The following is a 21,106-nucleotide window of genomic DNA, read 5'->3' as shown; positions in this document are numbered from 1 at the left end:
GTGTGACAGTCCTGCTGTGTTCAGATGACCTTATTTCCTTAGTGTCCTCCATCCCCTCTGGCTCTTATGACCTGTCTGTCTCCTGTTCTACAGGGTTTCTTAAACAATGAATGAAGAGTTTTAAAGGAGATATCTCCTTGAGAACTGACAGTTTAAACTTCTACATCTCTCTCTGCACATTGTCCACCTGTGGGTCTCTGTATTTTTTTTTTCATCTACTCCACAAGGAAGCGTCTCTGATAATGACTGAACAGAAACTGATCTATGAGTACAGCAGAATAATAATACTTGTTATTAGTCACTTTACATCTACATTTCCTTAACAAAGCAGTAGTATTTTGTTTTCCCCTAGGTCTCTGGATTATCTGGTCTCCATTGTCCACCAGAGCAGATGGAGTTGTTGTTTATCTTTCTCCTTTGGTAGTGTGCAAAGTACCATGAACACTAGTCCATAGGCGTGAAGGCTCTAGATAGGCACTAGCTCAACTTTGTCATGGTCGATGAATAATGAAGTCTTTGTCCTTACCAATAGTACCTAACTGTCAGTTTGTGGAGAGACCATCACTTGGACAAAACAGCAGGCTAGAGAATATTTTTTTTGCCAGCTACATACCCTACACAGGGCTAATATCTAAAATATATAAGAACTAGAAAGCAATCATCCTGAGTGAGGTAACCCAGACCCAGAAAGACAAATATGCTATGTATTAACTTTTATGTGTATTTCAGCTGTTACATCTTTGATAAGCAAGCTACAATTCATATAACCACAGATAGTAGGTATAGAACATGGGAATATGGGGCAGGATATAGCTCCCTAGGGAAATGAAATAGAGTAGCTAGTTATGAATGAATAGGAGAAACAAGGAACAAAGGATCAATTAGGGAGAGTTAGGAAAATGGGGAAGAGAAAAAGAATACCAAGAGAGACAGCTAAAACAAAGATCATTTGACAAGTCATATGGAAAATAATATGATAGAAGCATCTTAAAATATACACATGTATGAACGCAATCTAAATGTAATTGCCAAATAATGGAAAAGAGAGACCCAAATAGACATCTCTAGCCACCAAATGAAGTTTCCAGTGCAAGGAACTGGTTAAATTTAGTTGAGTTGTTAGCCAAAAACTCCTTTTTAATGGAGTCTGGGAACAGTGGCATATTTGTTCCACTTCTTCACGCTACACATAATATTCAGGAGTTAATTCATCTATATCACCTTAAAGAATGCACATGTGCTTCAGTACTATGTAGCTGAAGTAAAAGAAGCATTGTCTGATATTAAATTCCTCCTTACTAATTCCCACATGCTTATTGGGCAAGACTATAGACTTTATGTCACCAGGAGAAAGATAACACTCAAAGTTGTGGAGTATAAACCAAACTTGAAGCCAAATTTTCTATATTAACAAAAGTCCTATTTCAAAACACCAAACAATGGAAAGGATACTGTCATTGAGTAAGGTGATAGCTAGTAAAAATTAGGTAATCATAAAAACACTTTAGAATAATATAAATGTGGAAAAATTTCATAGCCTAACACACCTATGTAATATGGCCAAAACCTTTAAGTTAATAAAGTTTCTAGACAAGATGAAATCCTTTGTATTTAGATTCTCTAGAGGAACAGAACTGACTGAATGTGTATATATATAAATACATGGGATTCATTAGAATAGCTTCTAGGCTATCACCTAGCTAGTCCAACAATGGCTGTCTTCCAAGGGAAAAGGAAGGAATTTGGTGGTTGTTTAATCCATGGGTGTAGGTGTCTCAGCTGTTACAATCTGCTGATGAAATCCTGTAGGATTTCCAGAGAACTGTTGGTTTTCAGTCAACATCAGAATCCCAAAGAAGGAGGTTCTAATGCTAGTGCAGGGGGTGCCTAATCAGCATCAGCAGAGTAGATGAACTTGTCAGTGAGAGCAAGAACAAGAAGGCAAAAAGGAAAAGCTTCCCTCTTCCATGTCATCATGAAATTATTTTTGAGACTATAATATAATCACAGAATTTTCCCCTTCACTTTGTTCCTTCTAAATCCTTCTCTTTTAAATTCATGATCTATTTTTCATTAACTGTTGTTATATACATATGTACATCATTCCTAAATGCATAAATGCAATTATCAATCAATATAATGTTGATTGTAGTTGTGTTTTCATATGGGCTGCCACTAGAGAATATGGCCCATCTTTAAGTGGATCTTCCCACCTGAAATGTTTCAATCAAGAAAATCCTTCACAAGCTTGCCCAACTGCTTGAATTTAGTTGATTCTGTATCTAGTCAAAATGACACCAAGTTTAACTACAACATCCTTATATACATACTAAGATCATATTTAAATAAAGGGATTATATTTCAGAAATTAAAACATTATTAAAACAGATGGTCTAATGAGTCTTTGATGGTACCCACTGCTGGTTTTAGATTAACAATTTCAGTCTTTGTATCCTGGCTAAGGATGCATTGGAATCTCTCAAAGAAGATAGATATTAAGGTCTCAATATAAATTATTTCATATCTACTAGATATATGTAGTGTTATGAAGATGTCAGTCAAGGATTTGTGTAAACAGACAGTATTTCAGGATGAGGGAGAAGAAGTAAAATGAACTTAACAGAATTGTAATAGGATCTAACAAAAAAGAAATGGGGTAAAATCCAGAACCAAGTAACAACACTGCAGGTTGATTGAGTAAATAGAGAAAGGGGTGGCATTGTTTATAGAAACCTGGGACACATCACAAAACAAGGATTGGATTGCTCCTAATTAGACTGATACTAATTAATTCTTACCATTACAAATATTAAGACCTTTGAGTGTTCCCACAACTCAAGGGGGTGTAGGGGCTATAGGGGCTGAAGAGGTAGGGCACATGAACGAACCTGCAGGGAGGAAAGGGAATGGGGAAGTGATGTAATTATGTTTTAATTCAAAATACAAATAAATACAATGTAATCACAAATTAAACTTCAAGTATTCAACATGCAAAAAACTCATTGCATTCTTTTAGATGTTTATAATACTCAAGTAGTATAGCCAAAAAAATTCTATACCAAAGCAGGTACTAAGCTAATTCATTTATCTCAGTATTCATTTATTTTTTAATTGAATGTGTAAGATCAAATTATTAATAAAATCAGAAATATTTTCTTTGAGTACTACAGTGTAATTTATATTTACTTTAATTTAATTGTGTGTGCTTGTACATGTGTGTATGTATGTGTGTGCATGTGATATATGTACTTAAGTGCAGCTGTCTACAAAGGCCAGAAGATGACAGATACTGTGAAATTCAATTTATAGTTGATCATGAATTGACCAATATGGGTGCTGGAAAGCAAATTAGGGTCCTCTTAAAAGCCAGCAAGTGTTCTTAATCACCAAATCATATCTTTAGCCCCTACAATGTGTAATAACTTTCAGACATGCCACCCTTCAACATTTGAACATGTAAGATGACACTGCACCAGTTTCGATGTTTTTGGAGAAGGTCTCACCTTGTAATTCTGGATGGCCTGGCATTCACTATGTAGACCACACTGGCCTTGAACTCATAGCACTCTGCCTGCCTGTGTGAAGTTACTCATAAATAAACGAATTGAAGTTCTTAATTTATTTTATGTCCTCTTCCAAATAAAACTATTTTAATTTACCCATGATTTTATATTACATTGCCATATGATTTAGTATGAAATATTCAGTTTGCAAAGTTAAAAGTGATAAAGGAAAGTATGCAATTTTCATGTACAAACCCAAATCCATAGGATTCTTTATCCAAATGATGAAAAAGCCTTCTTTACTGGCCTGTGAATATCACTGAATTAGGAGTAAGAACTGATACTTGGCATTGTATTTCAGTGGGTAGGTATTTACATGTCAAGTCACAAGCTAATGACATATACCATGGTAATCCGTGGTTGGCAGAGACTTTTATTTAATAACCCATATCCTCTGGGAGCAGCATTGGTTCTTGGGTGTATTATTTCTGTAAAAATTCCTATTTTTTGTTATTGTTGTTTTAATTAGTTTACAAACTAGTTGGGGTTTTATAAAGCTTCTTCATGCACCTTTAATTTTGGATCACATGATTCCTCTTTTTCTTCTCCCTACTGCCTGCATCCTAGATTTTGAAATCAAATCCAATGCATTTTACTGTAAACATAGTCTGTATCCAAAAGTAGGGAAGGCTTAGACCGAGGACACCACATTTTAATGCTATGTTGTTGCTGTTTAATGGTCCTGGTGTCAACATGTATTCTGTGTTTATATCCATGTAGCTGTGATGCTCAACCTTGGACAGAGAAAATTTAAAGCAATAAGTAGTGGTTAGTGTAGAGATTCATCACTCTTTTATTTTCTTTATTATTATGTGTTTTAAATTTTATACATCAGCCATGGGTTCCCCTGTCCTCCCCCTCCCGCGCCCACCCTCACCTTCTCCCAAGCCCCTCCCTCCATTCCCAAGTCCTCCAGGATCAAGGCACCCCTAGGGATTCATTTAAACCTGGTGGATTCAATACAGGCAGGTCCTGTCACCTCCATCCAGACTGAGTAAAGAGTCCCTATGTAAGCCCAAGGTTTCAAACAGTCAGCTCATTCACTAAGGACAGATCCTGGTCCCACAGCCTGGATGCCTCCCAAACAGATCAAGCTATTCAATTGTCTCACTTATCCAGAGGGCCTGATCAAGCTGTGTGCTACACAGCCTTTGGTTCATAATTCATGTGCTTCCAGTCGATTGGCTATTTGTCCCAGTGTTTTTGCAATCTTGGATTCAACAATTCACACTCTTGCAGACCCTCCTCTTTCTCGACAGTTGGACACCTGGAGCTCCACATGGGGCCTTGCTGAGGATCTCTGCATCCACTTCCATCAGTTATAGGACTAGAGTTTCAGCACGACAGTTAGGGTGTTTAGCCATCAGATCACCGAAATAGGTCAGATCAGGCTTTCTCTCGACCATTGCCAGCAGTCTATAGAAGATGTATCATTGTGGATTTCTGGGGACCTCTCTAGCACTCTGCCTATTCCTGTTCTCAGTGGTCTTCATTTATCATGGTCTATAATTCCTTGTTCTCCCTTTCTGTTCTTGATCCAGCTGGGATCTCCTACTCCCCTAATCTATCTTTCCCTCCAGTCTTGCCCTTCATTACTCCCAATGTCATCCAGGTTGTTCATGTAGATCTCATCCATTTCTCTGTCATTGGGTGATCCTCGGGTCTTTCCTAGGGTCCCGTTTTCTAGGTAGCCTCCCTGGAGTTGTGTAGCAGTCTAGTCACCTTTGTTTTACATCTAGTATCCTCCTATGAGTGAGTACATACCATGTTTGTCCTTCTGAGTCTGGGTTACCTCACTCAGGATAATTTTTTCTGGATCCATCCATTTGCCTGCAAACCTCATGATGTCATTGTTTTTCTCTGCTGAGTAGTACTCCATTGTGTATATGTACCATATTTTCTTTATCCATTCTTCAGTTGAAGGGCATCTAGGTTGTTTCCAGGTTCTGGCTATTACAAACAAAGCTGATATGAACATAGCTGAGCAAATGCCTTTATGATTGAGCATTCCTTGGGTATATACCCAAGAGTCCTACAGCTGGGTCTTGGGGGAGATGGATACCCAATTTTCTAAGGAAGTGCCATATTGATTTCCAAAGTGGCTGTACAAGTTTGCATTCCCACCAGCAGTGGAGGAGAGTTCCCCTTGCTCTACATCCTCTCCAGCATAAGCTGTCTTCTGTGCTTTTGACCTTAGCCATTCTGACAGGTGTAAGGGGGTATCTCACAGTCGTTTTGATTTGCATTTCCCAGATAATTAGGGATGTTGAGCAATTCCATAAATGTCTTTCAGCCATTTGAAGTTCCTCTGTGGAGAATTCTCTGTTTATTTCTATAGCCCATTTCTTAATTGGACTGTTGGGCATTTTGATGTCTAATTTCTTGAGTTCTTTATATATTCTGGATATCAGCCCTCTGTCATATGTCGGGTTGGTGAAGACCTTTTCCCATTCTGTAGGCTGTCGCTTTGTCTTGTTTGACCATGTCCTTTGCTCTACAAAAGCATCTCAGTTTCAACAGGTCCCATTGATTGATTGTTTCTCTCAGTGTCTGTGCTACTGGTGTTATATTTAGAAAGTGATCTCCGGTGCCAATGCGTTCTAGACTACTTCCTACTTTCTCTTCTATCAGGTTCAGAGTAACTGGATTTATGTTGAGGTCTTTGATCCACTTGGACTTAAGTTTTGTGCATGGTAACAGATATGGATATATTTGTAGCCTTCTACACATTGGCATCCAGCTATGTGAGCACCATTTGTTGAAGATGCTTTCTTTTTTCCATTGTACATTTTTGGCTTCTTTGTCAAAAATTATATGTTCATAGGTGGGTGGGTTAATGTCAGGGTCCTCAATTTGATTCCATTGGACCACATGTTGGTTTTTATGCCAGCACCAACCTGTTTTTATTACAGTAGCTCTATAGTAGAGCTTGAGGTCAGGGATTGTGATGCCTCCAGAGGTTGTTTTATTGTACAGGATTCTTTTGGCTATCCTGGGATTTTGTTTTTCCATATGAAGTTGAGTATTATTCTTTTCAGATCTGTGAAGAATTGTGTTGGTAATTTGATGGGAATTGCATTGAATCTATAGATTGCTTTTGGTTAAATTGCCATTTTTACTATGTTAATCCTGCCTATCCATGAGCATGGGAGGTCTTTCCATTTTCTGACATCTTCTTCAATTTCTTTTTTCAGGGACTTAAAGTTCTTGTCATATGGGTCCTTTACATGCTTAGTTAGCGTAACCCCAAGGTATTTTATATCATTTGTGGCTATTGTAAAGGGTGATGTATCTCTGACTTCCTTCTCAGTCTGTTTGTCTCCTGTATATAGAAGGGCTACTAATTTTTTTGAGTTGATCTTGTATCCTGCAATGTTGCTAAAGGTTTTTATTAGCTGTATCAGTTCCTTGGTTGAATTTTTGGGGGTCAGTCATGTATACTATCATGTCATCTGCAAATAGGGAGAGCTTGACTTCTTCCTTTCCAATTTGTATCCCCTTAATCTCTTTATGTTGTCTTATAAGTCTGGCTAGAACTTCAAGTACTATATTGAATAAGTAGGGGGAGAGGGGATAGCCTTGCCTTGTTCCTGATTTTAGTGGTATTGCTTTGAGTTTCTCTCCATTTAATTTGATGTTGGCTGTTGGCTTGTTGTAGATTGCCCTTATTATGTGTTGGTATGTTCCCTGTATTCCCGATCGCTCGAAGACCTTTATCATGAAGGGGTGTTGGATTTTGTCAAATGCCTTTTCTGCATCTAGTGAGATGATCATGTGGATTTTTCTTTGAGTTTGTTTATAAGGTGTATTACATTGATGGACTTTCATGTGTTGAACCACCCTTGCATCCCTGGGATGAAGCCTACTTGATCATTTATGGATAATTGTGTTCATGTGTTCTTGGAGTCTGTTTGCCAGAATTTTATTGAGTATTTTTGCATCAATGTTCAAGAGGGAGATTGGTCTGATGTTCTCTTTCTTTGCTGCATCTTTGTTTGGTTTAGGAATCAGGGTAATTGTAGCCTCATAGAAGGAGTTTGGAAATATGCCTTCTGCTTCTATTGTGTGGAACAATTTAAAGAGTATTGGTATTAAGTCTTCTTTGAAGATCTGGTAGAATTCTGCAGTGAAACCATCAGGTCCATGGCTTTTTTTGGTTCAGAGACTTTTAATGACTGATTCTATTTCCTTAGGGGTTATTGGACCATTTAAATGGTGTATCTGGTCTTGATTTAACTTAGGTATGTTGTACCTAACCAGAAAATTATCCATTTCTTTTAGATTTTCCAGTTTTGTTGAGTAGAGGTTTTTGAAGTATGACCTGATGATTCTCTGGATTTCCCTTTTCATTTCTGATTTTGTTTATGTGGATGCTCTCTCTCTGTCTTTTGGTTAGTTTGGATAAGGGCTTGTCTATCTTGTTGATCTTCTCAAAGAACCAACTCTTTGTTTCATTAATCCTTTCTATTGTTCTCTTTATTTCTATTTTATTGATTTCAGCTCTCAATTTGATAATTTCCTGGCATCTGTTCCTCCTGGGAGACTTTGCTTCTTCCTGTTCAAGGGCTTTCTGGTGTGCTGTCAAGTCACTAGTGTGAGATTTCTCCAGCTTCTTTATGTGGGCATTCAGTGCTATGAATTTCCCTCTTAGCACTGCTTTCATTGTATCCCATAAGTTTGGGTATGTGGTGTATTCATTTTCATTGGTCTCTAGGAAGTCTTTGATTTCTTTCTTTAGTTCTTCCTTAACCCATTGGTGGTTCAGTTGAGCATTATTCAGTTTCCATGAGATTGTAGGATTTCTGTACTTTTTTCTGTTGTTGAAATCTAACTTTAAACCATGGTGGTCTGATAGAACACAGGAGGTTATTCCAATTGGTTTGTATCTGTTGAGATTTGCTTTGTGGCCAAGTATGTGGTTGATTTTAGAGAACGTTCCATGGGGTGCTGAGAAGAAGGTATATTCTTTTTTGTTTGGGTGGAATGTTCTGTAGATATCGATTAAGTCCATTTGAGCCATAACATCAGTTAATTCCATTATGTCTCTGTTAAGTTTCAATTTGGCCAATCTGTCCAGAGGTGAAAATGGGGTGTTGAAGTCTCCCACTATTAATGTGTGGGGTTTTATATGTGATTTAAGCTTTAGTAATGTTTCTTTTACATATTTTGGTACCCTTGTGTTTGGGGCATAAATATTCAGAATTGAGACTTCATCTTGGTGGATCTTTCCTTCAATGAGTATGAAATGTCCTTCATCATCTCTTCTGAATGTTTTTAGTTTGAATTCTATTTTGCTGGATATTAGGATGGCTACACCAGCTTGCTTCTTAAGACCATTTGATTGGAAAGTCTTTTCGCAGCCTTTTATTCTTAGGAGGTGTCTGTCTTTGAATTTGAGGTGTGTTTCTTGTATGCAACAGAATCATGGGTCCTGTTTTCCTATCCATTCTGTTAGTCTGTGTCTTTTTATAGGTGAATTAAGTCCATTGATATTTAGGGATATTAACGACCAGTGATTGTTCATTCCTGTTGTTATTTTTATTTTTTGGTGGTTGTGTGTGTGTACTTTTCATCTTTGGGGTTTACTACTGTGGTGTTATCTATTGCCTGTGTTTTCCTTAGGTTGGGATTTTCCTTCTAGTGCTTTCTGTGGGGCTGGGTTTGTGGATAAGTATTGTTTAAATCTGGTTTTGTCTTGGAAGGTCTTGTTCACTCCATCTATGATGATTGAAAGTTTTGCTGGGTATATTAGTCTAGACTGGCATCCATGGTCTCGTAGTGTCTGCATTATATCTGTCCAGGTCCTTCTGGCTTTCAAAGTCTCCATTGAGAAATTTGGTGGTTTTCTGATGGGTTTGCCTTTATAAGTCACTTGGCCTTTTTCCTTTGCTGCACTTAATATTCTTTCTTTATTCTGTACATTTAGTTGTTTAGTTATTATGTGGCAAGGGGACTTTTTTTTGGGGGGGGGGTCTAGTCTGTTTGGTGTTCTATAGGCTTCTTGTATCTTCATAGGCATTTCGTTCTTTAAGTTGGGAAAGTTTTCTTCTATGATCTTGTTAAATATATTTTCTGTGCCTTTGAGTTGGTATTCTTCTCCTTCCTTTATCCCTATTATTCATAGGTTTGGTCTTTTCATGGTGTGCCAAATTTCTTGGACATTTTGGGTCATGACTTTGTTGGTTTTAGTGTTTTCTTTGACTGATGAATCTATTTCTTCTACCGTATCTTCAACACCAGAGATCCTCTCTTCCATCTCTTGCATTCTGTTGGTTATAATTGCCCTGAAGTTCCTGTTTGTTTATTCAGATTTTCTATTACTAACATTCCTTCTGCTAGTGTCTTCTTCATTTTTTCTATTTCCCTCTTCAGGTCTCGGATTGTCTCCCTTGCTTTTTCATGATTTTCATTCAAGGATTTATTGTTTTCTTCTGCTTTAATTGTCCTTTCCTCTAGTTTTTTATAGCGTTCTTCCCATTTTTTGTTTTTCTCTTCCTCTACTTTATTTTTGATTTCTTCTATATAAGGCTCTAGCCTCTTCATGATGTTACTTATAAGGTTGTTTTCTTCTTCTTCTTCCATTCAGTGTTGTTCAGGTCTAGATGTTGGAGAATGGCTACGTTCTGGTGATGCTGTATTGCTCTTTATTTTGTTGTATTTACTTCTGGCTTGAAGTCTGCCCATCTCCTCTTGTGTTTGTTCTTGGTCTTATCAGTGTACTTGGTCCAGAGAGAGTTGACAAATTTAGGGAGCCTCTCTCTGGTCCAGATGGAAGCTCTGGGCCAAATGGGAGCATTGGTTCAGATGAGAGTGCTGGCCTGATAGGAACTGGGGGGGGGGGATTCTGAGTCTCGGGAAGTCCCCGGGGTCTCCTTAGTTTGTCCAGATTGGAGCTCCTCTCATCCAGATTGGAGTTCCTCTGGTCTCTGGTCCAGATGGGAGTTCCAGGGAAGGACGGAAGCTGGGGGTTGGTCTCTGATTCTCAGGAATTGGCTGGGATCTTCAGCAGATGGGTGTGGGGGCAGAGTGTGGAGACTGTAGTGTCTGCCTGCAGTCTTGGAAAAGGGGAGCCCTCCCACATGGCCTGCCCATTGGCAGGAAACTGGGGCTAACTTTGTCAGGTCCTCCCGGGGCGGCTTGTGTCCAGCGGTGGGACCCAAGTGCAGTTTCCTCTCTGGCTATAACCCCAGGCACTCACCTCTGGTCCAGATGGGAGTTCCAGGGTAGACGGGAGCTGGGGGTTAGTCTCTGAGTCTCAAGAAGTGGCTGGGGTCTCTGGTCCAGATGGGAGTTCCGGGGTGGACCGAGAATCATCACTCTTTTAAAGTCTGATAGTAAGTTACTATGAGTGTTTAGCTATAGATTGAACATTTCTATTATTATCTATAAACCCATAGGAAGAAGAGGAGGGAAAAATAAGAACTGAATGATGAAGGAAAGTCTGGTGAATGCAGTACTCTAAACATGGCATAGCTGTTGCATACATGAACTTGGCAACTGTTAACTGCAGAAGACCTGTACAAGTCAGACTAGTTAAACATTCCTGCCTTGGGTTTACTTGATTATCACACTGGTTCTAAATTTATCTGCAAATGCTTTAAGGCAGAGAATTTCTAATTCACAATCAAATAAATATATCAAAGCAGCATGAAATAGGTTTGAGTCACTTTCTAGCATGTGGAAATCATGAAAATTCTGGGGAAAGAGGAGTTTCTTTTCTTTGGAGGGATGGTCACTTTCATATTTCCCAAACTTTCCCTGGTACATGACCTGATCATATCCATGTTCATATAGGGCAGCATTAATTGGAGTCAGTAGATCATATATGTGTGCATGTGTGCATGCATGTGTATTTGAAGCTGGAAGGGAGATATATTGTGTAGAAGGAGAGATGTAGGGAAAGGAAGGGCATTTGATTAAAATGTAATGCATACATTTGAGATTTTTAAGAATAAATACAAAATTATCACAAACTCTATGTCGACCTAACATTGTGATGCACAATAAATGGAGTAACTGAATAATACTTTTGTATAATGCCATGATGGTTTTAAAATATATGTAGAATATGCTATGTTAATCACAAATACATTTGTAGGAGTGAGTAAGGGATGCTTTTAGGTTTGACACTAACATCACTTTAAAGGAAGATGGAATGCCTCATACTTCAGGAAATTTTCACTTCTCTTGATCTATCAGCTCAACAAAAATTAGGCAGCATGAGAGATTACATATTTTTAGCCAGGCGAGATAGTTTGAACATCTCGGACACAATCCACACTGAGTATCATAACTACTCTTGTTAGTAGGAAAATCTTTCAAGGGTGAAAATTCTGGATAAACATTTAAGGGTAGCAATGTGGGTTTGATAGGTTTAAAAATACCCAGTGGAAATGAACAGAACTAGAAAAAAATGCATACTAAACATATCCTGAAAGCCAGACTCAGGTGTCCTTTTTTCAAAAGTCTAATGTTTCAGGCTCTTTGGATTAATATGCATTGTACCTACTCCACAGATTAAGCTAAAGCACCTGGGATATGGATGGTCATGAAGCACCTTATCTGGACTCCACAGTTACCTTGAGTCATTTGCCACCTGCAGCATAATTGTCATTCGACTCCAGTGTAGGCAGCAGTACAGGAGCTAAAACCGTTTTCGCTCCTTCCCTTAATTTCCCACAGAGAAATGCAAGGCAGTACAGCCTATTTTTAAAACAATATTGCTTCCCTGTATTTAGACAGGAAAATGCACTCGTAATTCAGAGCCAGCTAATGTATCCTTCACCAGAATAATGGAACAATTCTTGTCTCTAGGGAGGGACAAGAGCAAATTTAAATGAGGATACCAGGGGAGACTTTTTCTACATTGTTAATTAGATTTCTTTGCTGCCGTTCTGAACCAAAATCACTCACTCAATATTATGATCACTTCTTAAAATATATTTTTGCTTTCTTCTATACAATGAATTAAGAGTTCAGCTGAAAAATTAGGGAGTAGATGGAAAATATCTTGACTTAGTATTTAGAAAGTTGAGGAAAACATTGGTAAATATATATGTAAGTTTGTGTATGAGGGAATTTTATGATGAAAGTGAGATATAATGTGGGGAGGGATATGTATGAAAATATTTTGCCTGTTTTGAGATTAAATTTCAGGAATGTGTGTATTTTCTGTATGCTTGGTACAGATACTTAACACATTTTATATATAAAATGATAATGGATCACAATTTTTTTTGGGGGGGCAGGAGGTTTCTAGAAAGTTTTCTGTGTTCTTAAAACCACATGTTTTTCAATGGCTCTTTGCATTCACTTAGCTTCACCTGTGCAAAGTTCACTGATGGTTTCTAAGAGTCACACACCAGAGTCTCTTTTTAGAAAAAAGAAAGAAACAAAGATTTAGAACTATATTTATAATTATAAATTTGTTTGTATGTATCTTTTATTTTTTATTATTTCTATAGTCATTTAGCCCATATCTACTGAATCTCTATCCTGTTTTTAGTGCCTGAATGTAGAAATTAGGAAAATAAACAGAATTTTTGCTATCATTAAGCTCATGCTCTAGTGGGTAGAAATAAAAAATAAAAATAAAGAAACTATTTTAAATAAAAATAAAGGGGTAGCATTGAGCAAAATTAAAATTAGTAAGGAAATTAGCATGATAAAAATGAACTAAATCAAAGTATTTATCAGAAAATCAAACCATAAAACATTAACCTGCTTCATAGCGACTTCATAGTGGAGTGGATCTAATAGTTTATGAGAAATTTCTAATAAAGCAAAGCAAACCAAGAGAAATTCCAAGGGGAAAAGAATTCAATATAAATAAATATAATACACAAAATGTCATCTTAGAAGTCTATGAGATACTCAGAATAGTGGAGAATATGAAAATGCTTTGAGAAAAGTAGAGTGACACTTTCCCAATTTATAAAACTCAAATTTATTGAAAACACATTTTGTGAGAATTACTGACCTTCAGAAAAATATGAAGATATATCAATATGATGCTGATGAATTCCTAAAATCAAAAACTAAAGGCTAGACAAAGAATCTAAAAAAAGATAATGTACTGAAAGCAGGAAATGGAATAACTAATCATGCAAAAGTCTCAGATAACTTCTAAGCATTTAACTAGTAAAGAACATACCTTACAACAATATGATTTTTCAGAACATTAAAAAAAATCTGGTCACCTAAACTTGGAGATATTTGGAAACTAAGAAATGAACTTGCTTTTACTAAAATCAGTAACTAATTCATAACAAGAAATTCAAATTCAAGTATTACAAAGATATCCTACTGGTAAAAACATGATCTATAGATGATGATTAGGAATCTATGTTCATAGAGAAATTTACAGAATCCTATGAATTAGCAGAGAAGAACAGCAAGTAAAACCAAAGGTCTATTTTAACCAGATAAAAGGGAAACAAAGTAAAGTAAAAAGGAAGTGTGTATGAACAGGAAAATAGCAAGGATGCAAATAAAATTAAGAAGTCAAAAACAAAGTATGCAATAGTGAGTAGTCACAAAGCTGAAATTAATTTGTAAAACCCTTTCAAAAATGCTGAGAGAGAGAGAAGAGAATTTCTTTTTAAAAATCAGCTCACAAAAATGGCAGCATCCATCTGTAAAATGGTCTGATCAGCATTTTCCGCTTTCTAGTTTGTTTCATAATTTATTCACTTTCCTCTCTTATCCCTGCATCATCCACCCCTCCTTTCTTCTTGCCCTCCCTCCCAACTTTCCTTCTTTTTCTTCCCTTTCTCCTCTTGTTCATTTATAGTTACAATGATTAGCAATAATCAATAATAATAGTAAGTGTTGTCATAAGATATTTCACCTAATTGGAATTTTCCACCACACAATATCATTATTTCTTACATTAACATTCATCATTTCTGAAGAGAGAAGAGTAGTGGTGATTTATTCTCTCAATGTCATGGAAGCAGGAACAACTTTTAAAGGTGAAAAATAACCCACTGTATCTTGCAATCAGGCAAAATAAATATAACAAATACTATAAGAGAAATGCATACTTTATTGGGCATCAGTTGTATACATGCATTTCTCTCTCTATTCCCCCACTTCTCGGTGTGTGTGTGTGTGTGTGTGTGTGTGTGTGTGTGTGTGTGTGTGTGTGTGTGTCAGGGTATTGTCTGTGTCTAACTGATGAGTGTGCACGAGAGTGTTCTTGTGCCACAACACGCATATGGAGATCAGATGACAATCTCTGGTTTTGACCTTTTCCCCACCCCTCACCTAGGTTAGTCTGATTCTCTTGCTGATCACCTATGAATGCAGCAGGTTATCTCACTGTCAAGCTCCTGAAGATTTTTGTCTCAGCATTTTGACCAACCATAGAAGGTCTGGTGTGGATATGTCCTATCATGGGTTCTGGAAATTTGAACTCAGGTCCTCACATTTGAATAACAAATACTTTATTCACTTAGCTATCACCCAAACCCACATACAGATATTTAGTGAGAAATATTTTCTTATTACATTCCGAAACCAGTCTCCCTGATTATTGATTTAAGCGAAAATTTTACTTTATTTACACTAAGCAGATCACTGAACACATCGTTGTTTTATCTTCTTTGATGTAATGATGTCTGCTTTCACTGGTTTCTTTTTATATCAAAAGGAAAGATGTGATTGTTACACAGAACACCATCAGTTAAAAATCTACGAGTATGTAGCACTGTCACTGCATGTGCTAGGGAAATTTGTTGTTATTTACATCTTCTGTGAGTACATCCCTTAGCTCCATTATCATAGTGGATGATAAAAATCAGTAGCAATTGTTTTAATTTCTTGATTCATTTTACTATTAATAGCCAGTCATGAAAATAATATGGCAAACCTCACAATTATGTAGGAACTGTTATAATAAGATCATTTATACCCTAAAGTAATTCATCTTTTTACCTTTTCGTATGTATGTGTTTAATTAAGGATAGTCATTTATTTACCTATGTTAAGATGTACATTAGGAGTAGGAATAAAGATCTTGTCACATGAAGATCAAGAGGTACAAAGTTATAAACAACTATTTATACATGAGTGGTTTTGTTTATCAGAAGTATTAAAACCACAGAGGTTATTAATATATAAATTTTATTGTAAAAAATTGCTTACAAATAAATAAAATATCACAACCCTTATTAGCCAGACCTGAAGTCTACACCGTGCTGTGAATGTCTGCAAATTTAGACTAGGCATTCAGAAAAGAATCTATGGAGTGTCACATTAAATTTTATACTTCCAGTATCAAATATATCTTAAGCACTTACCCAACACAAAAACCAAAATAACCCATGACAGAATTAGAACTAGAAAAATAATTGACTTTATATTCCCTTTCATAACTTGTGTCCATTACCTACATTCCATCCTTCTGTGTTCCCTTATATTTAGACTTTCATGTTTAATGTACTGCAGTTTAACTAACCCATATGCACATTTGTTTACATATATACACAGAACATCAGCTACATTGCACATATGCAAAAGAACATTTTTTCCTAAGACTGTGTGACTTCACTTTATATGATATAAGTAATCTATTTTCATGTAATTTTAAGTGCATCTTTAGTGCTGGGTAATATATATAATAGAAAACCAGGTAGATTCCAATTTTTGCTGTTGTGAATAATCAATAAACATGATGAAGGTGCAAATATCTCTATACTAATGTTTGGAATTCTCTGAGAACATGACCAGGAGTAAAATATGTGGGTCATATGGTGGTACTATTTTTAATTTTTTTTTGAGAGAACTCCAAACTGTTTTGCACAATGGCTGTATTAATTTGCAGCCTTCATCAACATCGAATAGAAGTTCTTTTCTCCACATCCTGTCCAGCATTTGTCCAGATTTGCTGATTATAGCTCTTTTGACTGGAATGAGGTAGTAATTTACACAACCCCAAATTTTGTTTTAGAAGTTTATCTGTTCTACAGTTTAAAAATAGTTAGTAACTTCTTCATGTACTTAGTGTTTTTATACCTTTCAGAGAATTTGCAATTAAAAAATAAAGTCAAATATTGCCTGCTTTCTTCAAATGCTTAGTTTAGATTTACAATATATGATGAAATATGCATGTGTGTATAACATGATTTCACAACCAGGATGGTTTGAAGTGAGAAAGAGAACTAATGAGAGAGTAGAGGAAGAATAGGGGAGGAGGAGAACAGAAAGTGTGAGAAGGGTACAAAGATGCTGTGGATCAAATGCCACAATGAAGACCATTATTTATTATTATTATTAATTTTTTAAATTCACTTTATACAACCACATTTCCCCTCCCCTCACCCCTCCTGTTCCTTCCTCCCACCTCCTTTCCATCTCCATCCCCATCTACTCCTCAGAAAGGGTAAGTAAGGACTCCCATAGGAGTCAGCAATACATGGCATATTAATTTGAGGCAGGACTAAGCTCCTTCCTATTGCATCAAGTCTGAGTGAGGCATCCCACTACAGGGAACAAATCCCAAAAAGCCAGCTCATGTGCCAGGGACAGATCCTGGTCCCACTGCTAGGGTGCCAACAAACAGACCAAGATACAACTGCCACTCACATGCAGAGAGCCTAGGTCAGTCCAATGCAGGTTTCCTAGCTGCTGGTTTAGAGTCCATACGCTCCCATGAGCCTGGGTCAGTTGTTGGTGTGTGTTTCCACATAGTGATCTTGACAATTTTCTGGCTCCTACAGTCCTTCCTCCCTCTCTTCAGCAGGACTCCCAGAACGTGGCCCAATGCTTAGCTCTGGATCTCTGTGTTTGCTTCCATCACTTACAAATGAAGGTTCCATGATGATAATTAGGTTAGTCACCAATCTGACTAGAGGAGAAGGCCAGTTCAAGCACCCTCTTCACTATTGCTAGGAGGAATACCACTATTTTTATATTATCTAAAATTTAATAATACTCTTTAAAAAAGAACTAGAAATAACAGTGAAAACTAACAGGGAGTTATGGCAACTAAATGTGATCTGAAATCTTAAACAAAATAGGTTTGGATTCCATTACTTCTAAATGTTAAAATCAGAACAATGCCCAATAAGTTTGTATTTCTGTAAGAAATAATAGATTGTACAAATATAAGGGGTCAAAAAATGGATATCTTAGAAAAACTTCAAAATCAGTTATTTGATTTATTAAACAGACAACAATTAGATATGTCTTAAAATTTGATTGAATTATCAACTAGATAATAACTAGATATATGATTTGAAAAATCCAACCAGCTTGTAAAAAAAAGAATTATTAAAATCAACTTAAAATAATTCATTTTGGAAAACATCTAGAAAAATGGAAACTTAATAACCATACTTTATCTAGTAGTATAAACCTTTTAAATATATCAACTCATGTAGTAGTACATTGGCCAAGAAACAGTGTAGGGTAAAATTCCTGGAGATCAGTGTAGGACATCTAGGATATCTTCCAGTCATCCTGGCTTTTTTCCTGGTGGCACTTTCAGGAATCTCAGGCTGATCCAGAGAGCTTCACTACCTTAAAGTGTTGGCAATCAGAGTTGAGGGTGCTTAACTGGTCGTAAAATTAAGTTTAGTGTTCTCACCATGAGTGAGAGCCATGCAAAAAAAATGAAGCCAAAGTATTTACACAGTATTCCCTGTGAACCCACTAGATACTAGGCTGCATAGAAACACTATGAAGCTGATAGAAAATCAGAGAACCACCATGGATATCAACTGCACTGTTCCCTGAGCTGCAGTCTGTTAAGGAGGGTGTTCTACCCATGACCCTTCAGAAAGGCCCATCTTCAGTAATGACAGCAGCAAACAGAAATTACCTAGAAAGTTCATATATTGATGGCTTAAGTGAACCAGCGCTTGAGTAAAGGCTTTCTGGGGCCCCATATTAGCAAATCTTGGAAACAGAATCCAAATCATCTGTCCACTTGGTAAAAAAAAAAAAATCCTCTGTTAAAAAATGGCAGCATACCCTTCAAATAATGATGCTGATTTCTCAACTAAAACCTCATGCTGACCAAGAGCAAGTAAATATGATAAGTCCCAATGAGAAGAAAAATACGTGGAAGGACAGCTTCAAACACACACACACACACACACACACACACACACACACACATACAAAACCACCACCAACAGCAACAACAACCAATAATATGGTACTTTTAATCCAAACTTAAAATATCCTGAGAAGGAAATTATCACTAAAGAACGAGGTTGCTGGTTTTATGATTTTAATATAGGAAATGTGAATTGCCAGAATCGTAATAGACCTGAAAATAGGTATAAAACATTCAAAAATAAAATAACAGAGAAACTAGAAAATGATGATTACAATAACATTATAGTCATGGCCATATATTTAAGAATCTCAGACTTCTTTTCTGTGTCTTCTCAAAAAATATTACCTAGATTCCCCTATATTAGTTTACTAAGAGAAATTTTTGTGATCTTAGGTAAATGTAACCACACTTTATGAGTTCCTTACAGCTGACCATTTTCTCTAATGTTACCTCAATGAGATTCATTCCTTTTATTTCACACTGCATTGCTTCCTGATAATATGTGGTTGTTTTGTAGTTGATTTACTAATCTACTGATAAAGATAAGCAGAATTTTATTTTAGCTAGAAGCTACTATAAATAAGGTTATTATAAAAACATGTGTATATATTTTGTATAATTTTAATATTAAAATGTACACTAATAGAATGAATGACTAAATATGGAATAGCCAGGATCCAGTATTTGCATATTTCACATATGTAGAACATTCACAACAGCTCTTCAAAAATAATTTATAGTACAATGTTGGGCTACTTAGATCACTTGGACATATCCATCTGGCAATGTGTCATCTCTCTATCATCTGTTTGTCTATCTCTTAGGTTCCCACCTAGAAATATTTTTGACATATTATCTCATGATCTTTCAAATTTTTATTTCCTCTTCAACTGAAGATATTGAACATTTTGTGATATCTTAGACAAGTAAATACCTATTAAATATTTTGTTTGCTTTTTTTCATTTAGGAATAGAAAGCTTTTTTCTCCTTACTATCTTGTAAGGAAACTATATTGTTGATATGCATTCTGGTTCTATTTCATATATGTAAGTTTCCATATCTTCTCTGTGAGAATTCCACCCACTGAAGGTTTAGTTTAGTATACAAAATATTACTTCTCATGCTTTCTAACTCATCAATCTTTAAATGGTTTTTTGTTTATTGTTTCTGGTTTGAAATAAATATGTCTCTTCTGAAATTCATATGTAGTTCTCTTTGTTCTTTCAAAAGAATCCTGGGTGTGCCAGGATTTCTCTATGAAAGATACACACCAGACATCAATGTCTAATGTTTGTTAGGGTTAAGATTCCATTGGCTTTTTTGTAGGGCTGCTGATCAAATGCAGGAGCCTCCACTAGTGAACCACATCCTCTTGCTCCCCAAAATGTTTTGTGGAAAGTAAACTTGTCTCACTATATTTCAATGACATTGTTGTCATTAATCTATCAAATATATATATATATATATATATATATATATATATATATATATATATATATGTTTAGGAGGACTTCTGGGCTCCACAGTCTATTCCAGTTCTGTACGCAACTGTGTATAAACATCCTACAGGCTTACTCAATAAAGCTCGATATATTGTTCAAAAACGTGTCTACATCAACTTGGCAGGCTTTTTCTTTGAGAAATTCATAGGCAGTTTCTACATATACAACATTGACACTATATTAATATTGCATTATACTAACCAAGAAAATTGCATTAGATTTCAGACATTTAAGAACTTTGTTTCATTAGAGTGGAGTGTGTGGTGTAAATTGGCCATTCAAAGTTATATCAACACTATGATAATTAAGAGTGGGATATTCTAGAGTGATAGTGCAGAGTGTGGAGAAATAAGAAAGTTTGTATACCAAAAGGAAGGAATTAGAATTTTTGCCCAAAAATGTTTAAATGGATGTGTTAAATTGATTTAAGCATTATACAATGTGTACCTATATGGGATTCATATACTGTCAAATGTATGCATAAGTATGGCATATACATTTTGTATCCCCTTAATGTTTAAATTACTTTGCTTTTATACATCAATGAAAAATAATTTAATTTACAGCTAGTGAGATGACTAAGCAGGCACAGGCAGTTGTTAGACATATATGACAAACTACAATCCATTAATCCCACCCTGAGGAGGGAAACAAATCCTATGGTTTTCCTCTGACATCTGCTTGTGCTTTGGAAAACAAGCATTCACACACACATATATATGTGCACACATGCATGCATGTGTGGACACACAAAATAAAAAACACAAATTATATATATATGTGTGTGTGTGTGTGTCTGTGTGTGTATGTGTGTGTGTGTGTAAAACACACAAAAACATATACATACATAAACAAAATTCTGTCACCCATATTGGTTTAGATTGTGTTGTTTTTACATTTTCTCTCTGTGTGTAACTGATCCTTTTCAGTCCTGTGTAAACTTATTATAATTTTCTCTGTTTCTCTGTTTCTG

The sequence above is a fragment of the Onychomys torridus genome, chromosome 10 (assembly GCF_903995425.1).
Source record: "Onychomys torridus chromosome 10, mOncTor1.1, whole genome shotgun sequence".
Classification (NCBI taxonomy): domain Eukaryota; kingdom Metazoa; phylum Chordata; class Mammalia; order Rodentia; family Cricetidae; genus Onychomys; species Onychomys torridus.
This window is presented reverse-complemented; position numbering follows the sequence as displayed.